The 9,033-nt window shown below is 36.6% G+C and overlaps 1 pseudogene; it reads left to right on the top strand.

Annotated features, from left to right (window-relative positions):
- Positions 1-3,532: 3,532 nt before the first annotated feature.
- On the top strand, positions 3,533-7,936 carry LOC105508339 (annotated as a pseudogene).
- Positions 7,937-9,033: the final 1,097 nt, after the last annotated feature.

Below are 9,033 nucleotides of genomic sequence, written 5' to 3'. Positions count from 1 at the left end.
CTCTTTTTTGGTTCCATATGAACTTTAAAGCAGTTTTTTCCAATTCTGTGAAGAAAGTCACTGATAGCTTGATGGGGATGGCATTGCATCTATAAATTACCTTGGGCAGTATGGCAAGTTTCACAATATTGATTCTACCTATCCATGTGCATGGTATGCTCTTCTTCCATTTGTTTGTGTCCTCTTTTATTTCCCTGAGCAGTGGTTTGTAGTTCTCCTTGAAGAGGTCTTTTACATCCCTTGTAAGTGGGAATAAAATACCTAGGAATTTTATTTTCTAGGTATTTTATTCTCTTTGAAGCAATTGTGAATGGGAGTTCACTAGTGATTTGGCTCTCTGTTTGTCTGTTATTGGTGTATAAGAATGCTTGTGATTTTTGCACATTGATTTTGTATCCTGAGACTTTGCTGAAGTTGCTTATCAGCTTAAGGAGATTTTGGGCTGAGACAATGGGGTTTTCTAAATATATAATCATGTCATTTGCAAACAGGGACAATTTGACTTCTTCTTTTCCTAACTGAATACCCTTGATTTCTTTCTCTTGCCTGATTGCCTGACTAAAACTTCCAATACTATATTGAATAGGAGTGGTGGAAGAGGGCATCCTTGTCTTGTGCCGGTTTTCAAAGGGCATGCTTCCAGTTTCTGTCCATTCGGTATGATATTGGCTGTGGGTTTGTCATAAACAGCTCTTATTATTTTGAGATACATTCTATCAATACCTAGTTTATTCAGGGTTTTCAGCATAAAGTGGTGTTGACTTTTATTGAAGGCCTTTTCTGCATTTATTGAGATAATCATGTGGTTTTTGTCTTTGGTTCTGTTTATATGCTGGATTACATTTATTGATTTGCGTATGTTGAACCAGCCTTGCATCCCAGGGATGAAGCCCACTTGATCTTGGTGGATAAGCTTTTTGATGTGCTGCTGGATTCAGTTTGGCAGTATTTTATTGAAGTTTTTGCATCGATGTTCATCAGGGATATTGGTCTAAAATTCTCTTTTTTTGTTGTATCTCTGTCAGGCTTTGGTATCAGGATAATATTGGCCTCGTAAAATAAGTTAGGGAGGATTCCCTCTTTTTCTATTGATTGGAATAGTTTCAGAAGAAATGGTACCAACTCCTCCTTGAACCTCTGGTAGAATTCGGCTGTGAATCCATCTGGTCCTGGACTTTTTTTGGTTGGTAGGCTATTAACTATTGCCTCAATTTCAGAGCCTGCTATTGGTCTATTCAGGGATTCAACTTCTTCCTGGTGGTTTAGAAAAAGAGTATTCTTTAAGCAAAATAACAATCTAGTAAAAAAAAAAAAGAGCTACAAAAAGGAATAAATGAAACTAAAACAGTAAATATGTGGGTATACCCAAATGAATAATGACTGTCTAAAATTTTTTAATGTCTTGAGAGGTTTAAAATATAAAGAGAATTAAAATAACATGGCCAGTATAGGAGTGAAGACAGAAATAGATAGATTACATGGGGTTAAAGCAGTCTAAACTTCTTGATTGACTAGGAGAGAGTATAAACATCAATATAGAAGAGAAGTGTAGCTGCATTGCTCTTTTAAGAAATCAAAAAATGAAAACAATCCACATTTGCATCAGTATTAAAATATATTAAATTATGATATTCCATACAATGTAATACTATTAGCAATGAAAGTAAGTTAACTGCAGCCTCTTGCAACAAACTTCATGTTAAGAGAAAGAAACCAGACACAAAGAATACAAGTCTATGTAGAGAAATAGGAACACTTTTACACTGTTGGTGGGAGTGTAAATAAATTCAACCATTGTGGAAAACAGTGTGGTGATTCCTCAAGGATCTAGAATCAGAAATACCGTTTGACACAGCAGTTTCATTACTGGGTATATATGCAAAGGATTACAAATAATTCTACTACAAAGACACATGCACACATGTGTTTATTGCAACACTATTTACAATAGCAAATGCCCATCAATGATAGACTGGATGAAGAAAATCTGGCACATATATGCCATAGAACACTATGCGGCCATAAAAAAGAATGAATTCATGTCTTTTGCAGGGACATGGATGAACCTGGAAGCTATCATTATCAGCAAACTAACGCAGGAACAGAAAACCAAGCACCCCATGTTCTCACTCATAAATTGGAGTTGAACAATGAGAACACGTGGACACAGAGAGGGAAACATCACACACTGGGGCCTGTCAGGGGTAAGGGTCAAGGGGAGAGAGAGCATTAAGGCAAATACCTAATGCATGGGGGTCTTAAAACCTAGATAATGGGTTGATAGTGCAGCAAATCACCATGGCACATGTATACCTATGTAACAAACCTGCACATTCTGCACCTGTATCCCAGAACTTAAAATAAAATTTAAAAGAAAGAATAGAAGCCTAATGAGGAGAGTATTCTCTCCTCATTACATGTGTGATTACATTCCCAAATGTAATCACATGTCTTTATTAGAGAGAGCTTTGATACAGAAATAAGCAGTGTGATGATGAACCAAGAGATTGGAGTAGTTATTAAGAGGAAGGGGTCACCAGCCAAGGAAAGAAGGTGGTCTCCAGAAGCTAGAAAAGGCTAGAAACTAATTCCCCTCTCCTCTAATTCTCCTCCTAGAGCCTCTGAAAGCAACCAGCCCTACTAACACTTTGACTTTAGTGCAGTGAAACTGATTTCAGATTTCTGACCTCCAGAATTGTAAGAGAATAAATCTATGTTGCCTCAAGCCTCCTAGTTTGTGATAATTTGTTTCAACAGTCATAGGAAATTAATACAGATTCTATTACTTTTTAACGTTTGCTAATTTAACAAAATTAAATTATCTCCTTACTTTAATTATTATTGCTAGTATCAGAAAGTTTGGACATCTTTTCTTATGTGTTTTGTTTGTTTGTTTGTTTTGCCATTAGTGCTTTTACTATGAATTGTCTCTTTATATCTCTAGCCCAATTTTGCTATTGGATATTATGACTTAAATATGTCTCTTGATTTTCTCTTCCCATTTTTCTTAAAAAAGTATTTGACTCTGAATCTTTTGAGTGTTTGGTGTCCCTTTACTCATGATAGACATCCCTGAGGCTAATGTCTTGTCTGAATTTTTGAGAGACACTGGTTATAAATTGCCCATTGCTGACAACTGCATTTTTGCAAAACCCACAGACTAATAATTTACCTCCCTAGTATGAACATGCCTCAACCAGCCCTATGCCTACAGTTTGGTAGACCTATTTTTCTGACACATGGCCAGCACACACACACACACAGACACACACACAATGGAATTCATCACTGTGTCCTTTAAAAAGGAAACAAATATGACCATAATTGCTCTGAAACATTCACCCTGAGATATTTTACAGGGCACTACAATCTATTCCTCAACTCTTAGACTTTAGAGCTTTGCCTTTTCTGCCCAAGTCTACCACTGGCTCCTACCTATGTCATGAATGCTGCTACCCCAGACTGAACTCTATTTAAGTCGTGGTTCTCACCATAGACCAAGTGTATCATTTCTGTGGCTTTTAAAACAAACATGCCACAGCCCCATCCTGGACCTACCCAGTCACACAGTGCACATTTACCCAGCTCTGTAGGTGATCTTTATGTGTCTCCTAATAATGATATGATCATATTTCTCCTGAACACTCTAGTTCTCCCTGTTTCCAGTAACCTTTTGTGGCACAGGTGCTTGTGGCTTTCCTGTCAGGTAAACTCCCTGCCCACATATGGGAACTGAACATATTAGACAATCATCCATAGACACACACTTTGTGTACCATAACCTATACATCTGACTTGAGTTTCTTCTGGAATCTGAAACCATTCTGTGCTCCTACCTCTACCCTGTCAAGTTCCCAAACACTTGTATCCCTACTGTTCTGTCCCACTCCAAGGTGGAGGTTCTGGCCTCTCTCCAGAGGCTCCAAACCACTGCAGATAGCCTCATCATGTCAAGTTTTATGCTACTATGATTTTACCTGTTTTGGGGGTTGTTAGTAGGAAAAAATATGGTAATGAATATGAAACTGTGTAAACTTAGGGTATGATTATTTATCAAGTTAGTTGAAATGGAAGTGAATTGACACTTGAATGTGGCTTAGAATAACATCTATGGCTTCGATTGTAATTCATTTCAGAATCTGGCATATATTCCTATATTTGTTATTAATGAAATGAGATATATCAAAAGGAATTGTATCAAATCCTCAATAAAATCTGACTGATGTCAGATGAAAGCCTTTCTATTGAATTTTACTTAAATAAAGATCTATGTTTTACTGACTGCTCAAAATCAATCAAGTTATCAAGGACATAAAATATTCCAAGCACAAATTAATACCTCATAAGAGAGGCAGTTAAAAAGGTAATCTGCATATATAATCAATAGAGAACACCCTAGGCAGTATTTTTATAGTTTCAGAAGCATTCGAAGTAATTTTTACCTTCATCCAGCATTTCCTAGGGTCTGAAGTGAAGCTTTTATTTCAAGGTTCATTAAAGAAAATAACCTGAAAGTGAATAATTTTCTCAAATAATATGGAATACTGTATTCTTAATTCTCAATTCACCATGAGTTAATATATGAAACTACTGGAACATCCAATATCTAAGATTAGTGGTACTCTAATCTGTCTTGATGATTATAAAATCATTCCAAATTTGGGTTTCATATCACTGTCTCACAAACTAAAATAAGATGTACTTCATAGGAGACGTGGCATACTACATGTTCATGCACATTTGTGTGCGTGTGTGCATGTGTGTGAGAGACAGAGAGAAAGAGACAGAGACAAAGAGACAGAGACAGAAAGGAAGATAAGAGGAAGAAAGAGAGAGTTGCTCAATATCCTTTTTGAGAAACTATCCTTGATTCATTCCAGGTCTCCATTTCTGATGTCTCCCGTGCCACAAAAAACTTTGCTAAACATATTTGTTATGCTTTCCTCTTGTTAATCTGCCTCGCATTATAGGAGTGTCAGCTTCAAACCTTGTGATAGGTAAGGAAGAGATATTACTTTTTCCCTCCTACAAATACAAACATCCCACTCAGACACACACTTCATGAGGACATTGAGTCACACCCATCCACACATGGTATTACCATATTCCATTCAATTTCACATCACTTTCCCGCCAGTACTTTACAAAAACTCACAAGGTGCAACCCTTCTAACTACCAAGGACACTAAGAAGGCCCCCAACCTCCCTCTCTTTAATTTCCTCATTTTCTCTCAGCCTATTTTGCATTTTCCCTCTGTGTTCACCTTCCTTTTTCTCTTTTCATCTCTCTTTTGTTCTCTTCCTGTTGCCTGTAGAGTGGTGGACTTGGGAGCCAGGTAGAGCAGCCTGGGGGAGTGAAGACACCGGGTTCCACAAATAAATTTCCCATAAGGTAATGCTGTATTTATCATTGAATTCATTCATTTCTTGCCTATTTAATGTCTGAAACTGTGCTACCATTTTTATTAGAGTCCTGCTTTTTAATTAGATTACTATCTGGTTTTGTGTGTGTCAGAAAAGTTTCCGAGCACTATATTCCTAAACTCATTTTCTTATAAACCCTGTATTTTTAAAAGTACTGTTTTGCACAGCTCAGTGCTTTTTAGGAACTCATCTGTGCCTTCACAGCGGAAGTGACTGTACTCCTCCCAGAGTATTTTCTTCATATGCTTCTTTGGATACTTCCTATACTTTAGAAACTTCTCCAAATTTTTTTCATAAACCTCAACCAAAACAACATATTGCAACAGTGTAAATGTAGAAGCAGAAATGAGACTCTACTATCATCTATGAATAAGCCAGATATGAAAAAGATCTGTGAAAATGTACAATGCCACCATTCTCACTATAATTTTTTGTTTTATAATATACAATTATTTTTCCTAAAAATATGTTATACATGTTAAACTGCAATAAATTTATTATTGTTAATTTTTACTTCTATAAGAACACATGATATCTACCTTCTTAACAGATTTTTAGGTGCACAGTGCAGTATTGTTAACTGCAGACATAATGTACAGCAGTTCTGTAGAACTTATCTTGCATAACTCAAATTGTATTTTTTTCTGAATAATTATATATTGAATTAATATATCATAATGTATTATTTTAATATTTATTTTAGTCTATTCAGGCTACTAAAACAAAAGTACCATAATCTGTGTGGCTTATTAACAACAGAAATTTATTTCTCACACTTCTAGAGTACGGGAAGTCCACCATAAAGCTCCAGCAGATTCGACATCTGGTGAAATCTCGCTCTGGTTCATAGATGGCAACTTCTCTCTGTGTCCTTAAAGATGGAAGAGGCAAATCAGCTCCTTTATGCCTTTTTTATAAGATAACTAATCCCATTACTGAAGGCTCTGCCCTCATGACCTAATGACCTCCTAAAGACCCAACCTGTTAATAGTATAACATTGGGGATTAGGTTTCTACAAATAAATTTTTGGGGTGTTACAAATATTCAGATAACAGTAATATTTTTACATTTCTCATTTAATTACTGGTAGGATAAATAGCGGTAGATATAACCACATAAAGAAAAGCTCTTTAGGACCTTGGGTAATTTAAGAGTAAAGGGAGGTCCTCACATCCAACAGTTTAAGATCAGTAGGTTTAGAAAAGCACATATGTATGAGTCTTTTGATTATGAAAGACAATTTCCAGGTTGAAAGTATCTAAATAGTTCTATATGCAAAAACAATATGAAGATTTGTTTTTCCAACTTATGAGGGAAAAGAAAAGTCAGTTCCTAAACTTGGGGCATTATGGAGAGCTTTTCTTGGCATTTTGGATAGAAATAAACAAGGAGCAAGAGCAGCATGGACAAAGATGAAATGTTGGGAAGAGGACTAGGAGAGGCTTGCAGAAAATGAGAGTTTAAGCTCACAGGTATTGATGAGCAACTGCAGTGCCTCAAGATCCACTCCCCAAATTCCACCAAGACAGGAGAGTTATATAGTTTCTGCCATAAAACGCAAAAGAGAGACACAAACTATTTAATTGAATATTACAATCATGTTGCGCTCAGAAAGCTAAGGAGTTTGGGATCACTCTGGTAACATTAAAAAATTAGTATGCATCAGATATTTATCTTAGGTCATTGGCAACTCCTTCATTCCTTCCTTCTCCTATTTCAGATGTGAAACCAACCCACTTCCCAGATGACACCAAGTGTTCAAAACTGAGAGGAAAAGACAAAAGCCTTCATGTTTGCTTATGTATTTAAATGTTGATTCTACTTTGCTAATGGGCCCTGACCTTTCCTGGGTCAAAAAAATAAAATAAAACAAGGCAGCAGGCCCTCTTTCTGCAAATGGAATTATTCTTGACTTACTTCCTTGTCCTTTACTCTTTCTGAAATGTATTTAGTTATAATTCTATATTAAACCTTGGAGGAAGTATCTGACTCGTTTTAGAATTTGGGTTTTCAAGAGAGCTGAAGTCAACAGAAAGAACTATCTTCTTTTCTGGACAGTCTAGGCCATTTTTGTTAAGGCTGTTCTTGTGACACCTCAAGATGAAGGTGAGAGGATCATTCCTGTTGATGACAAATGTAAGTGGGCCCAGGTTATTTTCATCATCATCTCTTCTACCAAAGATCCTAATGAGGACACTGTGGAGAGAAACATCCAAATTGCTGTTCTCCTGGACAATAAGAAGAATATCTCTGATCCCGTCTCAAGGTTGAGAACCAAATTTGTGTACCATTTGTCGTACCTCTGTAAAAAATGTGATCCTACAGAAGTGGAACTGGATAATCAGAATTCCTGCTACCCAGAGCAGTATCTGTGACAAAGACAGGGCTACAGAGATATGCCACACTGGTGTCAGAAACGAGTGCTGCGCAACTATGGTCCCACTTATATATGGTGGTGAGACCAAAATGGTAAAGATAGTCTTGACCCCAGGTTCCTGCTATCCTGACTAATTTGTCATTGCTGACTGCACAATTCTTTATCTTGAGAGGCTCTCCATTTTGATCCAGAAAGTTAATATATTTACTACCAGTGAATATGAAACCTGGATTTTTTTAAGATGATGTAAAACTAACACCCCCTCCCCCAAAATAATCGAAACAGTAACATTATTGTCTTTATTAGGTAATTACTTCTCAACTATATGGTCACACTGTATTAAAATCTGTCAATTATCATGCTTGCCTGAAGAGGTATGCTCCCTTAAGAAAACAGTTTCTAGCATTAAAAAAATAGACAAGGGGAGAAAATAAAACGCAAGGAGTAAAATCAGGAGGCATAACAAAATGTTGCCCTTTCTCTGCCTTTGCCTTGGAGAGCCAGAGCTTTTGAATTTTCCATACTATTCTCTCTTTAAAAAGTTTCACTATATAGAGAACATACATGTGTAAACGTAAGTCAATTATATGTCTTCATTAGAAAAATAATAATTGAAAAACATGTTTTTGAGCCAGGCACGATGGCTCAATCCTATAATCCCAGCACTCTGGGAGGCCGAGGCAGGCAGATCACTGGAGGCCAGGAGCTTAAGACCAGTCTGGCCAACATGGCAAAACCTCGTCTCTACTAAAAATACAAAAATAAGCCAGGCATGGTGGCACACACTTATGATCCCAGCTACTCAGAAGGCTGAGGCACAAGAATCGCTTGAACCCGGGGGGCAGAGTTTGCAGTGAGCCCAGATCCCACCATTGCACTCCAGCCTGGGCAACGGAGAGAGATCCTGTCTCAAAAACAAAACAAACAAAAAAACAACAAAAAAGCATGTTTTGGAACTATTTATAAAAATAATTTAAAATGAAATCTCTACTGTTTATGAAACCCATTAGCTGAAGAATGAAATGCATAATTGAAAAATATATTTTGACATAACACTAGACTTGAAAGCAGATGATACATTTTCACCTTTTTTTGATAATCAGATTAGTGTAAGAAATTCCCATTGGAAACCATCTATGTTGTAAATGAATCTAATGAAATATGTATTCCAAAGTATTTATACTCTAGCACAGTTTGAACAATTAACTAGCTTCATAAGCATAGAAAAGAA

Source organism: Colobus angolensis, unplaced genomic scaffold, assembly GCF_000951035.1.
Source record: "Colobus angolensis palliatus isolate OR3802 unplaced genomic scaffold, Cang.pa_1.0 Scaffold16, whole genome shotgun sequence".
Lineage (NCBI taxonomy): Eukaryota > Metazoa > Chordata > Mammalia > Primates > Cercopithecidae > Colobus > Colobus angolensis.
Note: the sequence above shows the minus strand (reverse complement) of the source record. Positions and strands in the feature narration are given on the sequence as shown.